This window comes from Bubalus kerabau, chromosome 7, assembly GCF_029407905.1.
Source record: "Bubalus kerabau isolate K-KA32 ecotype Philippines breed swamp buffalo chromosome 7, PCC_UOA_SB_1v2, whole genome shotgun sequence".
NCBI lineage: Eukaryota > Metazoa > Chordata > Mammalia > Artiodactyla > Bovidae > Bubalus > Bubalus kerabau.
In genome coordinates, this window is record NC_073630.1 from 117,333,065 (window position 1) to 117,347,056 (window position 13,992).

General features: G+C 52.7%; 1 protein-coding gene across 4 annotated transcripts in view; it reads left to right on the forward strand.

The window, feature by feature from the left end:
- Positions 1-11,725: 11,725 nt before the first annotated feature.
- The window catches only part of KIAA0232 (KIAA0232 ortholog), an 82,049-nt gene continuing 79,782 nt past the window's right edge, over positions 11,726-13,992 (forward strand). For all 4 annotated transcript variants that reach the window (XM_055589170.1, XM_055589171.1, XM_055589172.1 and 1 more), the window contains exon 1: positions 11,726-11,860. The gene's annotated coding sequence lies outside the window, so the exon portion shown is untranslated. The remainder of the gene's footprint in view (positions 11,861-13,992) is intronic.

Here is a 13,992-nt window from a genome sequence, read left to right on the forward strand (position 1 = left end):
GATGTAATTAACTCTCGTTTTTTTAACCTTTTATTTTATATTGGCATTTAGCCGATTAACCACGTTGTGATAGCTTTAGGTGAATAGCAAAGGGTCTCAGCCATACACATACATGCATCCGTTCTCCCCCAAACTCCCCTCCCATCCAGGCTATGACACTGAGCAGAGTTCCTACTCAGTGGGGACCTAAGGACAGTAGGACCTTGTTGGTTATCCACTTCAAACACAGCAGAGGGACACACATAATTTCTGACTGAGGCTCAAAAGCAATGAGGAAGTAATCATGCAAGTGTGGGGAAGACAAGTATTACAGATCAAAGGAAGAGCAAGTGCGAAGGCCCTGAGGCTGACTGCAGAATCAGGGAACAGCAAAAAGCTGATATGGCCACAGCAGAGGGCGTGGGGGGTGCGGGGGGGATGTCAGAGCAGGTCAGAAGCGGCCTGGTGGGGAAAGGACTGAGATTTACTGTGTGACGTGAGAAGCTGCTGGGGAGTTCCGGGTAGGAGGGGTAACATGACCTGGTGTGATTTGTAATCAGACCACTCTAGCAGCTGAGATGGGAGTAGACTGAGGGAATGGGGCTGTGGAAGCCCCCTTGACATGAGCTCCGAGTCAAACACAACTCCAAAAGCATTGCAAGGCCTTATGGCTTACGGAAGGTTTGATGGGAAAACAGGGCAGTTACACGGCACAGCGTCCAGCAAGGCTCCTGCTTTCCTCCTTATGCTTCCCAGTTCCCTTCTGAGCTTCCCTGTCAAACTACTGGATCTCCCTCTCTCCAAAGTCTCTTATGGCCAAACAAAGCCTCCTGCAAACCCTGGGAAATGACCCCAGCCTTCCCGCTTATCATTGTTCTCGTTATCTGCTTATGGTTCAGACGGGGAGCCAGACCATGAGCAGGCAGTCAGGTAGATTATCTGTCTCCCTCCAAACTCATAACACCCTAGGAAGTGGAAACGACAACCCTCATACCTATTTTACAGATGAGAAAGCTAAGGCTCGGAGAGGGGCAGGGACTCTGCCCAAGGCCATGCATCTGACAAAGACAGGAGTCAGTCCTTTGAACTTGGGCGAGAGTGTCAATTTAGCTTCAACTGGACAGAGGTGGGGAAGCGTCGATACGTATTTGCACAGGCGTGAACTAGCAAAGGCGTCCGCCCGCCACCCTTTTCTCTGAGTTTTCACGGTGGCTTTGGAAGTGACCAAGTGCAGCCGGGAGACTCGACAGTGGCCTCTCTGGTGTCAGAAGTTTCCAGGCCTCCGGCTATATCCCAGTTGACTGGGACTCAGGCCTCCAGACTCCAGCTGTAACCACCACCCTCTCTGCCTCCTCCCCAGGCTGTAGCTTAATTGATGCTCTCTTTAGCCAGTCTTCAACCCTATTGTCCCAAACTTGGCAGGATTGAAGGAGCCCTTGGAGCTCATTCAGCCCAGACCCCGTACCAAATTCTCCTCCTGTAGGATCTCAGCTGAGTGATCAGACCACACACAGATACTCCACTTAGAAGCTTCTCACCAATCCTCAGAAGCTCAGTCCCATCTTGGGACACCCATGCTGGTTTTTTCTGTTTTGTTTTCTGGCTGTGCTGGGTCTGAGGTACAGCATGCAGGATCTTTGGCTGTGGTACGCAGGATATAGTTCCTGACCAGGGATCAAACCTGGGCCCCCTGCATTGGGAGCATGGAGTTTTAGCCATTGGACCCCCATGGCTATTTAAAGTGAATGGAATGCCAGGAGGGGAAAGATGGGTTATATAAAGACTGGACCAAGATGCTTGGTCCAGTCACCTGGGACCAGTCACTTCATCTTTCTGAGCCTCAGTGTCCTCTCCTGTAAAATGGGGCTTTTGTGGGGCAGTGGGTGAGACTGGAAGGAAATAGTACAGTTGAACGGTCTTTGCACAGACCGAGCACATGGTAGGTGCTCTGTAAAAGCATCCGTTGCCAACAGTCCAAATATGTACAGCCTTCCTGGAGGTAATTCCAGGCGTAGCAAGCCTTCTGAATGCTCGTTCTCTGCACCAGGCACATATTATTAAGCCTCTCTTACAGAAGAGGAAACTGAGGCTCAGTGGTCACCCAGACAGCATTGGCCACAGTCTGGCCCTTGGCACAATCCAAACTTGCCACGATCCAAACTTGCCACTTCACGTGAGTCTGAGATACGGTTAGAAGGCAAGGGCAGAGGATCATTGAGAGGAAGCTTTTCTTTCTCTTTCAGAGGTTCTAGGAACACACGCTCCACAGACAGCTCTGCAAGGGAGGAGGCAGGAGCCCCAGGAAGGGACATAACTCACCCAGGATCACCAGTGAGTGAGACTCGGAAACCTGGCTCTTTCTCCCAATGCACAGCTCCTGAATGGTGGCCTTGTCTTGGGGGCATTTTTGAACTGATACTTGAACTGGCATCTGGGAGAGCGGAAACTCCTCACAAACCCAAGAACTAGTCTTTCTCTGCTTTAAACCAACCATAGCATGAAGCATATAATATGGGCTCAATCTGAACACATTGAAAAGGTGAATGAATTATTCCATAGCACACTCATCATAGAGTCATGCACTAGGAATAAATTCCAAACTCTTTGCCATAGCTTACAAGGCCAGATTTGACCTGCACTCCCTTCATACATACACACACACACACACACACACACACACACACATCTCCAGTGTCTTCTGGAATCCTCCAGCCATGCCAAACTGCTTTCACTCTCTCATTGCACTATGACCTGCCCTGCATCATGACCTTTGTATTTGCTATTCCTCTTCCTGAAATGCTCCCTTCAACCTACTTTCCCATACTGATCACAAAGAAAGACCTGGATCCTCTTCATTTTCCGAACCTCAAGCTATATATCACTTCCTCATAGAAGCCTCTTGCTGATAAAAGGCTAAGTAGATTCCCCCTATTGGTCTCTTCTTGTTGCATTTATCATGTTGTTGCTGTTGTTCAGTCGCTTAGTCGTGTCTGACTCTTTGTGACCCCATGGACTGCAGCACACCAGGCTTCCCTGTCCTTCACCATCTCCCAGAGCTTGCTCAAACTCCTGTCCATTGAGTCGGTGATGTTATCTAACCATCTCATCCTCTGTCATCCCCTTCTCCTCCTGCCCTCAATCTTTCCAGCATCAGTGTCTTTTCCAATGAGTCGTCGGCTCTTCACATCAAGTGGCCAAAGTATTGGAGCTTTGGCTTCAGCATCAGTCCTTCCAATGGACATTCAGGACTGATTTCCTTTAGGACTGACTGGTTTGATCTCCTTGGAGTTCAAGGGACTTCCAAGAGTCTTCTCCAGCACCATAGTTTGAAGGCATCAATTCTTCAGCCCTCAGCCTTTTCTACTGTCCAGGTTAGTAATGGTATATTCATGAATTTTTCTTTTATAGTTGGTTTATCTCCATCCTTAGATTGTAGGCTTCATGGAGCCATGCTCGCCTTACTTACCAGTGTCTGCCATCAATGCCTGCCAGGCTTGCTGACTCAGTGGACAGAAAGATGAGAGGGAAGAGAACTAGATTTGGGTTGATGGGGACCTACTGTTTCCCGGTCCTGAATCTGAACCAGTGGACCAGTAAACTTGTGAGAATTACTTCAGTTCCCTGAGCCTCAGTTTCCCCATCTGTAAAACAAAGATAATAATAGTTCTTCCTTTCTTATGAGAATTAAATGCGACAGTGTGTATAATGGGCTTCCCAGGTGGCACAGTGGTAGAGAATCTGCCTGCAATGCAGGAGCCACAGGAAATGTGGGTTCCATCTCCTGTGGGTCGGGAAGATCCCCTGGAGAAGGAAATGGCAACCCACTCCAGTATTCTTGCCTGGAGAATCCCATGGACAGAGGAGCCTGGCGAGCTACAGTCCATGGGGTCGCAAACAGTCGGACACGCCTGAGCAAGCACACGTGCCCAGTGCATGTAATACACAAGTCCATGTTACGGGTCGAAGTGTGTTCCCTAAAAAAGATAAGTTGAGATCCTGATCCTCAACCCCTCAGTGACCTTGTTTGGAAGTAGTCTTTTCAGATATAATTAGTAAAGATGAGCTCATACTGGAGCAGGCTGGGGCCCTACTCTAATACGATTGGCATCCTTATAAGAAGAGAGAGACGTGGAGAAGATGGCCACATGATGTCCAAAGCAGACGCTGGATTGTTGGGTCTGCAAGCCACAGAACACCAAGAATGGCTGGACAACAACAGCGGCTGGAGGAGGCAAGAGAGGATTCTCCCCCAGGGCCTTTGGAGGGACACAGGCCTGCTGATACCTCGATTTCAGACTTCCAGCTTCCGCTGCTGCAAGACAACCAATTCTGCTGTACTTTTTACAGCAGCACTAGGACATGGATACAGTAGGCGCTCACCCAGCATCAGGTCAGTGCACCTTCCTCCTTTTTCGCTCTGTCATGTTCTGGTACATACACGGAGGCCCAGAGAGAGGGTGCAGTCCTCAAAGCATCTTAGTGTCTGATCCTCGTCACGTGGCTCTGACCCCAGAGTTAGGAAGTGGGAGTCAAGCACAGCAGTGCCCTCGTAAGGGCCCTGTGCCCTGAGTGCTGGGAGGTCAAGGACCCACATCCTGTCGGGCTTGCCTGTCTGGGAACCACCTCCCCATTGTGCGCTGACAAGAACGGTGCCGAGCTTGGCCGGCCCAAGACCTGGAGGTAAACGGAGAAAATTTGGGTTTGCCCAGACTTCCCAGGGGTGGGACCTGCTCTTCTGAACAGCATCCTCTCTTATGACTTCCCAGCCTCTCCCCCTGGGACAGCAGCTAGGGAGCCCCTCTGATGAGATGACTACCTTCCTGCTCACCTGCTCCAGGCTCTTAAATATCACCTGGATGGAGCATCCTCTCCTATAGAAGGCCTGGGTGCTGGCAAGCTGCTGGTAGGCTATACTCACAGTTTAATTGCTGTTTAGTCTCTAAGTCATGTCTGACTCTTTGCAACCTCATAGCCTGTAGCCCGCCAGGCTCCTCTGTCCATGCAATTCTCCAGGCAAGAATGCTGAAGTGGGTAGCCAATTTCCTTCTCCAGAGGAGCTTCCTGACCCAGGGATCGAACCCAGGTCTCCTGCATTGCAGGCAGATTCCTAACTGCTGAGCTAATCCCTTGATTAATCACCCCCAAGCCCTTTGCGTCTCAGTCGCCCAGATGCAGGGTCCTGCTGAGCATGGAAGAGCAAACCAGTGCAGAAGCAGCCCCCATTATTAATAACAATAAACTTATTATTACTGTGCTGAGGCTGGGAGTGCCGTCACTGTCCAGCCTCCAGGCTGCTGGAGAGGGATATCAGCCTTTCTTTTCCCAGACTCACAAGGTGGGGGGTTCCCCAGTCTCAGGATGGGCTTCAGATCCCGGGCAGCCCCATCAAGAGACCAGTGCTTGCTCCTGGAGTGTGCTTCTATTTTTGAGGTTTGAAAGCCAGCTCGGAGAGAGGAAGTAACTCGCTTAGGGTTGCATCGTGGCCAAACGGCAGCATTGGGCTCCCACTCTGGTCTGCTGGACCTTGGAGCCGGACTGCAAGGGCATTGCCAGAGCAAATTTAATAGGACTGTGACAGGTTGGGGGAAGAGGCACTGGTTGACTGGGGAAGGCGATGAGTCATCCGCGGACACGCTGGGGTGGGGGCCCCACCAGCAAGGCGACAAGTGCGGGGTGCAAGTCTGAGGCCTCAGGCAGAGATCAGGGTGAGGAGAGAGACACACGAGTCCTTCATCTGCATAAAACTGCCCCAGGGGTGTGCTGAGCCCTGGCATGAAGCAGTACGTGGGGCGGGGGCGGGCAGAGAAAGAAGAGGCCAGAGCTGGGACAGGCTGGCAGCAAGTGAAAGGGCCGGCGTGGGCAGTGTTTCCTGTGCTCCGGGCACTATCCTGACCCTCTCCATGGATTTGCACATCCCCCACATAACAGCCCTCTCAACTGGGTATTTTATTACGAGACCATTTTGCAGATGAGCGAATTGGTGAGGCTAAACAGCTCATGCATGTCAGAAAACTCCACTAAGCGGTGGAGCACGGCTTCAACCCAGTCGGCTTAACCATTGTGGTCCCCGACATCTGCACTGGACGGTCCCTGGTACCACTGCTGAGGTTCCCTGTGGATTGGGGCAGAGGGGCGGGAATGAGGGAAAAGCCAGCAGCCATCGGACCAAATTTGGAAGCATATGGACTTGACATTTGTACGGTATCTTAGAGTCTGCAGAGGACACCACATCATGGATTCTGTTTGGCTTTGAACATAACCAACAGCTGAGCAGGGCAGGTCCATGACCCCTCCATCTTCTCGCAGAAATGGAAGCCCTGTGAAGTCCGTGGGCTCCGCAAGGTCGTACTGGGAGGCTGCGTCAGAGGCTTAATCTCAACTCTTCAGATGCTGGAAGGGTGTCTGCCACCTCTAAGAGGAATGCAGGGCCACTCAGAGGAGGGATGGCTGGTCGGGAGGGGCTGTAGGCCCAGCGGGCCTCCTTGACTGACAGCGTCCGAGCTGAGAATCTTATAGGAAGGGAAGGAACACAAGGAGTCCAAGGGGAGCTTCTCTGGTCAGAGATCATTCAATCAAAAGCTGACTCTGTGGACTTCCCTAGTGGTCCAGTGGCTAAGACTCTGCACTCCCAATGCAGGAGGCCCCAGGTTCGATCCCTCATCAGGGAACTAGATCCTGGATGTTGCAACTAAGAAATTGAACTAAAAAAATAAATAAAAGCTGGCTTGGGGTGGACTCACAGGACAGAGTGAAGTGCAAGGCAAAAAGCAGGCTACAGTCAAATTCCGGCGCTCGCCACACAGCAGCAGCGTGACCGGGGGCCACCTAACCCCTCCTCAGCCCATGCGTCTCTAATTGTGTCTTCCTCTGCCGGCTGGGGTGGGGGTCGGAATGCTGTGAGGAAGGTACCTGACACATGGTTGGGGGTGGGGAGGCGTGTCAGCGAAGGGACCGCTGGTGTCAGGGTTGCACCCAGCTGAAGTGTGTACACATTCTTTTATTTTTCAAACCAGGCTTTATTTCCTAGAGCAATTTAAGGTTCAGAGCAAAATTGAGCGGGAAGGTCAGAAATTTCCCATACACCTCTGGCCACTCCTCCCCAGCCTCCCGCTTTCATCAAAGGGTAGCTTCACTGAAATTTTCCAAAAGTAAAAGTCACTCAGTCCTGTCTGACTCTTTGCAACCCCATGGACTATACAGTCCATGGAGTTCTCCAGGCCAGAATACTGGAGTGGGTAGCCTTTCCCTTCTCCATGGGATCTTCCCAACCCAGGAATTGAACCCAGGTCTCCCGTGTTGCAGGCGAATTCTTTACCAGCTGAGCCACGAGGGAAGCCCTTGTTTCCAAAGTTCACAGGAAAAAGTTAAAAAAAAAAAAAAAAAAAAAAGGAGACTTTTGAAATCTTCTTGCGTAAGTCCCCTTGGGAAGGGGAAACTGAGGCCCAGAGCAGGAGATTACACACCCAAGGTCACAGAGCCGAGGAGGACCGGCCCCTGCTCTCTGTCTGTCAGCATGGGGCAGCAGAGCATCACCAGGTACTCTGGGCTCAGCCTGGTCCCCACACAGGCTGCAGAACCGCCGCCCCAGCTGGCACCCGCGGGAATCCTTGCTGGCATCCCGAACATCTAAGTCAGAGGGCACTTGGAATTGTCACATTCCACTCTTGCTGACTTGTCCTCATGCAGGGGTCAGAGAGCCCAGGCAGGAGGTTTTGAGCCTGGCGAAATGAATGATGGCAGCCAGACACAGAGGCCTGCAGCGGGACCTCTCCGTCTCCACACCAACTGTGCGTTAATGCCAGAGTCCTCGGGCCCCCTCTGCACTCCCTGGGGACCTTAGCCCACAAGAGCAGAGAAGCCACGGTAATCCCCAGTCTGTCCAGGCTGATTTCTACCCAGGGGCTGTAAGGAATGTCCAGGGCGGGCTGGCACACTAGAGTGTGGGTTCGTGCTTGGGAAGACCATTCCCGACCATGCCCACGAACACAGAGCTGTTTTCACGTGTGTCCACTTGGACCACATTACAGATGATCACTCAGTCCTTCATCTACAAACTGGCAGAGCCGGTGGCGGGTCGGTGAGCACCACGGACAAGCTGACTGCTCTCCGAGGATACAAGGATACGGGTCTTGGAAGGAAGGGAGGCTGAGCTTAAGGACTAAACACACATACAACCAAGATAGTTTCAGATACTGACCAGTGCTGCGAAAAAACACCAACACAAAACATCGTGACTGGGGAGCTGGGTTCTCTAAAGTGGGGAACAGGGAAGGTGTTTCTGAGCAGGTGACATTGTAGCTGAGCCTGGAGCAAGGAGAAGAGAGGACGGATTTTTGAAGAGGAATCAGCAAGTATAAAGGCCCAGGTGACACTGTAGCTGAGCCTTGAGCAAGGAGGAGCCAGCTGTGCAAACATCTGAGGAGAGAGGGTTCTGTGAAGAGGAATCAGCAAGTGTTAAGGCCCAAGGCTGGAGTCACCCAAGTCTTCTAGGACTTTTATTAAAACAAATAATCTGAAGGCACGGGGGCACTTCTGTTAAGGAAACAATAAACAAGATGCTTTCATTCTCTCACCTGTTATCTTCCCCTGCCACCTCAAAATCATACTTAGTCCTAGTTCATTCCTGCTGCCGCTGCTGCTAAGTCGCTTCAGTCATATCCGACTCTGTGCGACCCCATAGACGGCAGCCCACCAGGCTCCCCCGTTCCTGGGATTCTCCAGGCAAGAACACTGGAGTGGGTTGCCATTTCCTTCTCCAGTGCATGAAAGTGAAAAGTGAAAGTGAAGTCGCTCAGTGACCCCATGGACTGCAGCCCACCAGGCTCCTCCGTCCATGGGATTTTCCAAGCAAGAGTACTGGAGTGGGGTGCCATTGCCTTCTCCAAGTTTATTACTCAGCTTAAATACCTTTTCTACCAAAGAAGACTTCTGGTTCTACTAGTTCATGGTTTTAAAAAACTTGTCTGTGGCAAAATGAGAAAAATGTGAGTGAACCGTGTGTGTGTGTGTGTGTGTGTGTGTGTGTGTACAAAGTTGCCAACCATGTTGCCTTTTTTCTGAGAACCTCTGAGATTTATTGTTACTACAGTCACCCCTCTGTTCAGCTATGGTTGGTCCCAGGACCCTTTTGATACCCAAACTGGAGGATACTCAAGTTCCTTATATAAAATGGCACAGTGTTTGCATATAACCCATGCATATTCCCCTCCTCCATACTGTAAATCATCTCTGCTGCTGCTAAGTCGCTTCAGTTGTGTCCAACTCTGTGCGACCCCATAGACGGCAGCCCATTAGGCTCCTCTGTCCCTGGGATTCTCCAGGCAAGAACACTGGAGTGGGTTGCCATTTCCTTCTCCAATGCATGAAAGTGAAAAGTGAAAGTGAAGTCGTGTCTGACTCTTAGCGACCCCATGGACTGCAGCCTACCAGGCTCCTCCATCCATGGATTTTCCAGGCAAGAGGACTGGAGTGGGGTGTCATTGCCTTGATTACCTATAACCCTTAACGCAATGTAAATAGTTATTACAATGTAAATGTTATGTAAATAGTTGTGGCAAATTCAAATCTTACTTTTTGAAACTTTTTGGAAATTTTTTTTGACCCATGGTTGGTTGAATCTGTAGAGGCAGACCAATGGATACAGAGGGCCGACGGTATTTTTATTTTTTACTGTTAACAAGTCCTTTTCACTAAATACTGAGGATGTCGTTGTTGTTCAGCTGCTGAGTCATGTCTAATTCTGCGACCCCATGGACTGCAGCATGCCAGGCTCCCCTGTTCTCCACTATCTCCCGGAGTATGCTCAGATTCATGTGCACTGAGTCGATGATAATAAGTATAGATGACAGCAAAGTTAACAATGTGGCAAAAATTAAAAGCTGACCACTCTGTCAATCCCTTACATTGGCAGGGAATTTCAGAGGTCTGTGAAATCCCAGGTCTGGGGGCACCTAAAAACTAGACTCCATTATTTGCCCCTTCTTTGCACCCAAGTCATCCTGGATTTCATACACCCTTTCATCCTCTCCCTCTTTCCAGAGTTTGATTTCCAAGAGGGCAGAGCCACCCGGGCTTGGCCTCCAGCCAGACCCAGAATAGGTGCTCAGAAGATACTGGCTGAATGCACTGTGATTCACGTTGACACACTCAACTGAAATAAAAGGGTGAGCAAGCTGATGAAGGGAGAGAGCTGTGTAAAGGAGCAGACAGACCCCAGACCTTAGAGCCAGGCGCCTGGGTTCAAATCCCACAACAGAGTGCAGTTCAGAGGAGCCAGAAGACCTCATCTAGTCAGAAACAGTAAAAGTGAGAGTCGCTCAGCCGTGTCCGACTCTTTGGGACCCCATGGATTACACAGTCCCTGGAACTCTCCAGGCCAGAATACTGGAGTGGGTAACCTTTCCCTTCTCCAGGGGATCTTCCTAACCCAGGGATCGAACCCAGCTCCCCCACATTGCTGGCGGATTGGTTACCAGCTGAGCCACCAAGGAAGCCCAAGAACACTGGAGTGGGTAACCATCCCTTCTCCAGTGGATCTTCCCAAGCCAGGAAACACAACGGGGGTCTCCTGCATCGCAGGCAGATTCTTTACCAACTGAGCTATCAGGGAAGCCAGCAATTGAGGTGGAATCCTTTACTTTCTCAGAACCTCAGGTTGAAGGATGATCATGCTTGATCCAGCATTCTTCTCAAGAACACAAGGCAAGTGTACAGAGAAGGACTGGGTAGATACTGTGCAGATATCAGTAGCTCATGGTCATTTCTCCAGCACCTGCAGCTCATAGTGTCCAGTTTCTCATCCCAGCCCGCAGGTCAGCTTCTCCCCCAAGGAGCTGGTTCGGGAACCTGGCCTTGTAAGTTCCGAACAGCAAAGCTCAGAGCCCGGCACCCAGTAGGCGCTCAACAAATCCATCAGGGCACCATAACATCTAGGCAGGTCACCCTCCCTCCGAACTTAAGTAGGTAACCTCCCAGGCTCCTTCCTGTCTGGTGCCTTTTTTCAGGACAGGTCTAGGAATCACATTTAGGAAAAGTAGGTGGGTGTGAAGAGACTCTGCTTCAAAGGTTAGTGCCTATTTTTGGTTCCCACTTCCGAATCTTCCAGAATTTATTTTTGCCTCCTTAATAAAAAGAGCCCTGTCGCATTTCCTTAGCTTGTCTTCTGGATTTTTTCTTTTTTTTTTTTTTTTAAACCGGTATTTTAAACCGCCCACTGCAGCCATCCCAGGACGCGGAGAGGAGGTGGGGGGAGAGGGGGATGCACAGACAGGTGGAGCGTGTGCCTGCGAAGGCGGGGACCCGGGCGGCGGCGGCCCGAGGGCGGGGAGGGGCGGTGACGGCGTTCAGGAGCCCCACGAGCCCCTGCACCCGGGGGCGGGGGGAGGGTATGCATCTCCGCTCCGACGCCCCGCGCACCGGGGGTGGTGGTGGTGGGGCTCCCGCCTCCAGTCCTCCAACCCCCTCCCCTCCTGCGACCCCAGCACCCACCCGCGGCTGCCTCGCTCCCACCAGGCAGAAAGCCCCTCCGGGCGCGCCCGCGCGCGCCCCCAGAGGCGCCCCGGAGTCGGCCGTAGGGGCGGCGCCGGGGCGGGGCGGCGGCGCTGATGTAATCCCGGCGCCTGGGCGGAAGGATATGGAGCACGGCCGGCTGGCGGGGCGCTGAGGCCGGTTGCCGGGTAACGGAGCGGAGCGGCCGCGGTGCACCGCCCCCCCCCCCCCCCCCCCACCCTCCGCCGAGTGGCGCCGCCGCCGCTGCCGCCGCCACCGCTTTACGTCAGGCGCCCGCCCCGGCCCGCCCGGCGCTCGGCAGCCGCTCGGAGCCCGCGGAGCGAGGAGGCGCCCCCGCCGCGGCCGCCGCGCCGCCCGGCCGCTCGCTCGGCAGGTACCGCGGGCTGGGCCGGGGCCGGGCCGGGGTTGGGCCGGGGCGGGCGGGGCCAGGCCCCCGGCGTGCGGTGCGCTCCGGGCGCGGAGACCCCGGCGCCTGGGGGGCGCGGGCGGCGGCGGCGCGCGGGCCGGACGATGAGTGCGCACAATGGGCCGCGCTGGGAGCGGCTCTCCGGGGAGGCGAGGCGGGGCGCGAGGGGCCCCGCGGGCCGGGCCGGGCCGGCGGGGTGGGCGCTCGCGGCGGCGCTGCCCCCTCCCTTCCTGCATTGTCCTTTAGGGGCTCTCCCCCGACCCCGGGAAGGGAAGCGGCCGGCGGCGGCGGGCGGGCGCGCGGGCCTGTGGCTGTTTGCGCGTGCGGGGCGGGCCCTGCGGCGCCAGGTCCGGCGAAGGTTATACGGCCGCGCGCGCGCGCTCTGGAGGGCCGGAGCCGGCCTCCTGCCCTGGCCTCCAGCGCGAGCGTACCCCCCGGCGCCACCGAGGAGCGGGGTGGTCGCCGGGGAGAGATGCCTGCGCCCCGGGACGGAGCGGGGCGGCGCGCGCTTGTACTCGGGCCTGCCCCGGCTCCTGGAGCAGACCACCGAAATCGTGGCAGAACCCGGGTTTTCGATTTCTCTCCTTCGCTACCTTTCAGTTTTTGTCTTCAAGAGGCAAGCTCAGGAGAGCCAACCTAGCCAAAACAACAACAACAACAACAACTGTAGATTTAGCGGGTTGGGGGGACAGAACTAAATATGGTTTCTGCTAATCACTTGCGGGTGGATGCTTGGATGTCTAGCCCGTGCGTGTGTGCTGTGCTCAGTCGCGTTCCGACTCTTTGCGACTCCCCATGGACTGTATGTAGCCCGCCAGGCTCCTCTGTCCATGGGGATTCTGCAGGCGAGAATACTGGGGTGGCGTTGACATGCCCTCCTCCAGGGGATCTTCCCGACCCAGGGATCGAAACCGGGTATCCCGCATTGCAGGGCGATTCTTTACCGACTGAGCCACCAGGGAAGCCCCCTGGATGCCTAGGATACTTGGATATCGGATACTTGGTCCAGGTTCCTAAGAGTGAGCTTTATACGTCTGGGTCTTTGCTTGTTTAAAAAAAAAAAAAGTGGTAGGAGATGGGTGAAGGGTTGGGGGCAAGCAGTTTTGATAATAGGTGATGTCCGGGGTAAAACTAACTATACAGTCAAATCCTAGAGCTAGCTAGGTGCCAGAGCACCTTGACCATTTCCTAAGACTTTGAATCCGACGTAGGGAGTTCTCCCACTTTCCAGCCTGAAGGTCAAATATTCTTCCATCGGTTATTGTGGGTTGATCCATTCCTAAGTGCCTTTTAGGCTCTTGATGGCATTTCTTTGTGACAGCAGTGATTCCTGAAATTGTCTTTACATGCCTATGTGTGTGCGTAGGTATACACTATTGGGGCTTCCCTGGTGGCTCAGTGGTAAAGAATCTGCCTGCAGTGCAGGAGACCTGGTTCAATCCGTGGGTCGGGAAGGTCCCCTGGAGAAGGTAATGGCTACTCACTCCAGTATTCTTGCCTGGAGAATCCCATGGACAAGAGGAGCATGGTGGGCTGCAGTCCTTGGGGTCCGAAAGAGTTGGACCCGACTGAATGACTAACATTTATACTTACATGAAGCTTCTTGCAATGAATGCTTATTGTGTTCTATATTCAGTTACTGTACTTGCTAAATAATTTTTAGTAATTCAAAAAATATTTACTGTTTCAGTTTAGGCACATGTATAACAGTTTTTACGTAAGCCTGTGTCATCTAGTTTGGCCACTGAAACATTGAAGGAAGTAGAGAATATTACTCTTAAATATTTAATATTGCAAAAGATAGAAGTAGAGGTACAGATGCATTGTTTTTTAGGGAAAGTGCAGGTCTTTACCATGAGGCTAACACAAGGCAAATCTGTAACTGTTTTAAGGGTAATTAGCTTATTTGTTACACAAGTTGCAACCATTTAAGAAAAGTAAATGGAATTTTAGCAACTCTTAAAGATGTCATAGATCACTCTGTGCTTTATTTTGCAGTAGCATTTTCGAAAGCAGTAAGATTGTTTTTATTTTGCTTTGTGTGGAGCAGTGCGGAGCCTAGGTTCTCCTTGTTGTAGCAGCATTTGACTTGGAGCAGT